The following is a 5,616-nucleotide window of genomic DNA, read 5'->3' as shown; positions in this document are numbered from 1 at the left end:
CACAAGCCACTGTTCATCCTGCACAAGCCACTGTCAATGCGATATCTGATGAGAATGTTTGTGCTATTAACTCCAAGCAAACTACAGAGAACAAGTTTCCTAGGAATCATCCTATTAGAAGTCAATAATTTGTTTCCGGTGTGGTTCTAGGAACCATATAGGGAACACTCCTAACTGCACAGCCATTGGCAAGAAATGTGTTAAGTGCCGCAAATGTGGTCATTTCCAAGGTGTGTGCAGGGGAGGGTCTACTACAGCGTCCAATAGCAATACAACCCTCAGTAGAGTTAAAATTTTCAATATATGTTTAGACACCCCTGATATGCAAGACTGTACATCTCAATTTGCAAATGTTTTCCTTACCGTTGACATTCCTGACTTACAAACACATACTCTCAAGCCTATTAAAGATCCATTAGTGGATGTCATTTTTGATGGAACGGGTATTTTGGTCTTGGCCGATTTGGAAGCTCCTGTTACCATTCTTGCGGATTGCACTTTCTACAAGGTATGATCCAACAGCCTCCCACTTATAGCTCCTGATATCAGTGCCTAAGCCTTTGGGGAACAGGACATTGACCTGTTGGGCTATTTTTGGGATAATGTGGATATATTATTCTTTTGTGCAAGCTGCAAATCCATCTGCTGTTATTTCATTTCTTGAAAGTCTATTTAGGATTGAGGGTGCTCCGCTTTGTGTTGTCACTGATAATGGCTTGTTTTTTCTATCTCGTCAAGTTACTAGTTTCCTAGAAAGTTTTTAAGTCAAGCACTGCCAAGTCGCCTTGTACAGTCCATCCTCCAATGGACTTGTCAAGAGAGCTAATAATTTTCTTAAGGAAGGGGTTCAAACCTCCATTGCAGCTGATGATGATGTGGCTGATTTTTTACAAAAAAAGGTTTGGGCGTATCGGACTTCTCCTCATTCCATCACAGGCATGACACCTTTTAGGTTTAAAGTATTTTATTAGAGTTTCTGCAACAAGAAAAACAATAATACATACAAAGGAATACAGACATCATGAAAGTATACTGCAAAGACTCTCCCCAAGAACCCCATCAGTATCCGGAGAGGACTAGCCAGGCGAGTGTAGAGCCCCAATAAGAGCGTGAGCGCCATGATGCACTTGTTCCAAAACCAGAACACCCCCCCCAACTCCCACCCCTCCCCATCCCAACTCCCCCCCACCCCCCGTGCCTGAGCGAATGTCCAGCAACACCCTCACTTCCAGAAAGGAACCCCGCGCCCTCCCCTCCTCCCCCCCCCACCCATTAGGAAATCGGGGTGGTCAGCCGCAGCAGTCGGAGATAACGTGGACAGGTGATCTCTTTGAATTCTGATTGCAATAGGACACCAAAAGGCTGCCACAGGTCATCAAATCTGTCTACCTCCCCCGCCACCGTGAGGGACATCTTCTCGATCCCTAGAACATGCCACAACCTGTGTAACCAGCCCGTGGTTGTGGGAAGCGTGGTGGTACGCCAATATATAAGGATGTTTTGGATCGCCGACCCCAGAGCGATCGCTATCTGTCTGCCCCTCCTAGAGCGCAGTGGGTACATCAGGCCATTGGGTAACCCTAGCAAAACATAGGCAGGAAGGCGCGGCAATTCTATGTCAAAGCACTGATCTATATCATCCAGGACCTCCCGCCAATACGGACCCAGCAACGGACAATCCCATAAAATGTGCGAGAGTGTTCCCGTCTGCCCACATTCGCGCCAGCAGGTGTCCTGTATGTGATGGTTCATGTCGTGCAGCCTCTGAGGCGTATAGTACCAGTACGTAGATATCTTCGTAAAAGTCTCCGTGAGCCCAGTGTGGTAGGCCGAGTGCCGAGCTCGATACGAAATGTCGTCCCATTCCTTGTGACTCAGCGTCCTCCCCAGCTCCCGCTCCCAGCGCGCCCTCCCGGGGCTATAAAAGTGATGGGGGGGGGGCTGTAGTAGCCGGTAAAGATCCGAGATAAGCTTGGCGTCGGAGGAGCGCGTCGCAAGCCACAGCTCGTATGGGGTAAGTTTCCGATCAGCCAGATCTCGCACCTGCGGCTGTAACGCCCAGTGGCGAACCTGCAGGTATCGCATACGCTCCGTCTCGGGTAAGTGGTATTCCCTGCACAAGTCAGTGAACGACACAGCACCCTCCGGGCCATAAATATGAACCAATGCACAGCACCTGGCCGTCTGCCAGAGCGAAAAAGCTCCAGGCTCTGTTCCGGGCCGGAAGTCAGGATTCCCCGCCAAGGGAGTAAGCGGCGACGGGAAGGTGGTAAGTTCATGTCGAGTGCACACGGCATCCCAAACGCGGAGCGTGGCCTGCGTGACAAAGGACGCATACAGATTGGGGGGCCTGTGACTCCTGCGAAGGAAAGGTATCTCCTGCAGAGTCCTGCCCGCCACCGCCTGATCCTGAAACAGCCAGTGTCTGTCCGACTCCCATTTACTCCATTCAACCAAGTAGCGCAACTGCGCCGCCTGGAAGTACTTGTGTAAGTCCGGGATGCCGAGGCCCCCGGACTCGGGTGCCAGTGTGGAAAGGGCTCTACGGAGTCTAGGTTTACGACCCTGCCAAACAAATCGAGCGATATCAGCCTGAGTCTGTCGTATCCATCCCTTCGGAGGCTGTAAAGGCAAAGCACGGAACAGATACAGCACCTGCGGCAAGAGAGTCATTTTCACTGCAGCAATGCGTCCCAACAGTGATAGCGTACCTTTGCTCCACCGGAGCAACTCTTCTTTCAGTTTGGTCCCTAAGGCCGCATAGTTAGCCGTAACCATGGCAGGCAGGGATGGTGCCAGCAGTACCCCCAGGTATGGGATCAGATCTCTAGACCATTGCAAGGGGAAGCGGTTCTGCAGCTCCAACCTGGTAGCCGAGGCGAGCGAGATGTCAAGGGCCGCTGATTTCTTTATGTTCATTTTGAACCCCGCCACAGCCGCAAAAGCGTCCAACTCTGCGAGGCAGGCAGGGAGCACCTCCTTCGGGTTGTCGAGCATAAAGATCACGTCATCCGCATAGAGGCTGATCGTGTGGATGTAGCCGCCCATCTGGACACCCGTCACTTCTGGGTTACTTCTAATCCTCTGGGCAAAAGGCTCCATGTACAGAGCGAAGAGCAGTGGGGACAGGGGGCACCCCTGCCTAGTACCCCGTTCAATCGCGAATTGGCCCGAATTGCAACCATTGACCCTCACCGTCGCAGTGGGAAACTTGTAACAGTTAAGTATTAGGGTGCGAAACTTCTCGCCCAACCCCAGCTTACAGAGAACCTTCTCGAGGTAGGGCCAATGCACCCGATCGAACGCCTTTTCGGCGTCCACCGAAAGCAGCATATGCTCCCCGGGGATCCGAGAGGTCTTCTCCAGAACGTGGACCACCCGTTTGGTGTTGTCCACTGTCTGCCGGCCCGGGACAAACCCGGCCTGATCCGGATCCACCAACCCCGGCAGATGAGGCGCCAAACGTGCGGCCAGGATCCCGGTGTAAAGCTTAAGGTCTACATTGAGCAGCGAGATCGGCCTATAGGATGCACATTCGGTGCGGGGCTTTCCCGGCTTGGGAATAACCGACACCGTCGCCCTCAGTAGATCCGGGGGGATGGCCCCAGACTCCGCGAAGGAGTTAAAGAGTCGTGTCAGCAGCGGGGCCAGTTCCGGGCAGAATGTTTTGTAGAAGAGTGGAGTATAACCGTCGGGCCCTGGGGCCTTCCCATGCTTGAGTCGGGAGATAGCCCCAATCACTTCTTCCGGGCGGATATCCCGGTCCAGGTACTCAGCCTGTTCCGGTGTGAGTACCGGGAGGTCGACCGATGTGAGGTAATCAGCCTCTGCCGAGGCCGATGGGGGCTCGCCAGCGTAGAGGTCCGCATAGTATCGGCGGAAGCCTTCCGCTATCCGGTCGTCCTCCGTGACCAACCCGCCTCCGGGGACGGACAGGCCCTCGACCTTCTGGCGTTGGTGTCGTACCCGCAGTTTATTCGCTAGCAACCGGCCGCAACGGTCACCGCCAGTATAGTATGCGTGCTTCAGGCGCAGCGCCGCATATTCCGCCCTGTCCATGTCCAGCGCGGCGAGAAGCTTCCGCGCCGCCTTGAGCTGCCTCCAGACTCTGGGGGCCCCTGTCCTTTGGTGTACCTGTTCTAGCTCCCGAACCGTACCTGTAAGTTCGTCCCTCTTCCGCTGTCTATCCCTGTTCTCCGCCGAGGAGATGGAAATGAACTCTCCCCGCAGCACCGCCTTCAGGGCTGACCACTGCGTCGCCCGGGTGGTATCGTCGTTCTCGTTGTGCTCCCGGAACCCAGCAATTGCGGCCCGGATCCGCGACAGTACCTCCCGTCGGTGTAACAGAGTGTCCCGGAGGCGCCAGACCCCGCGTCTCGGGGATATCGGCGGCAACTGGAAGCATCCCGACACCGGAGCATGGTCCGACAACGTGAGGACCCCTATGTCAGATGCTGTCGCAAGTGCGGCCAACGGCCCCGTCACCAGGAGGTAGTCCAGCCTGGCGTAAGTCCTATGTGCGTGGGAGTAATAGGAATAGGCCCTCGAGGCGGGATGTAATTGTCTCCAAAGATCGCGCATGTCCAGGTCTCCTAAGTGTGAGGCACTAAGCTGTGAAATTTCCCCAGTCTGTGGATGGCGCTGCGCGGATCTGTCTAAAGATGAATTGAAGACCATATTCAGGTCACCACCAATGAGTATATGCCTATCTGGGGTAGTCGCAATATCGGCTAGAGCAGACTGCAGAAACAAGTCCTGGCGATCATTAGTGCTATACACTGAACCCACCGTGAAAGGGAAACCCCCTAACCTAAATCTGTATGCCAGGAGCCTCCCCTTCTGCTCCGCCACCTTGTGCAGTACCTCCCCCCTGAACTTCCCAGACACCAAGATAGCAACCCCTGCCGTTTTAGTAGTCCCAGAGGAAAAAAGCTGAACCGGGAACTTCGGGGACCGCAACCTGGAACAGTCCCGGGCCAGGAGATGCGTTTCTTGTAAAAGGCAGATATCCGCCTGGGTGCTCTCAAGAAGGGATAGTATCGCCCTGCGCTTGACCGGGTTATTCAAACCCTTCACATTAAGGGTAACGATCTTCAGGGCCATGAGTAAACAAAGGAGAAAGAGCTGCAATGGGGCCCGGAGACACGGGAAACACCCCGCCAGGTGGGGAGGCGGAGCGGGGCAGGCGCAGGAGCGAGCCACGGTGAAATAACCAAAGGGGAGGCGACATGTGAACCTGAAGTAGCAGGGGCCCAGGGCGAACACAACAGAAGGTCAGCACTACCCCTCCCCCCCTCTCCCAGCGCAGGAAGAACACAGCAACAACAGCACCCCGAAACCAGAGAGCCCGCCCAGCACACCATCAGAATCCCCTCCCGAACAGATACCTCCCCACTCAAGAAAGGCAACATGAGGGCACAAAAAGCACAGCAGAAGGCAAATGAGGCACATCCCAAACCCCGAACCCTCCCCACCCCAACACCCCAAACAACCCTCAAACTCCCCAACTCCCCATCTCTCCATCTCTCTTCCACCCCCTTACACAGATCCCCTCCCACGCTCCCCAACATCAACCTTAATGGTTTGAAAAACCCCATTGTCCCAGTCCAGCCCCTA

The sequence above is a fragment of the Lissotriton helveticus genome, chromosome 4_1, assembly GCF_964261635.1.
Source record: "Lissotriton helveticus chromosome 4_1, aLisHel1.1, whole genome shotgun sequence".
NCBI lineage: Eukaryota > Metazoa > Chordata > Amphibia > Caudata > Salamandridae > Lissotriton > Lissotriton helveticus.
Note: the sequence above shows the minus strand (reverse complement) of the source record.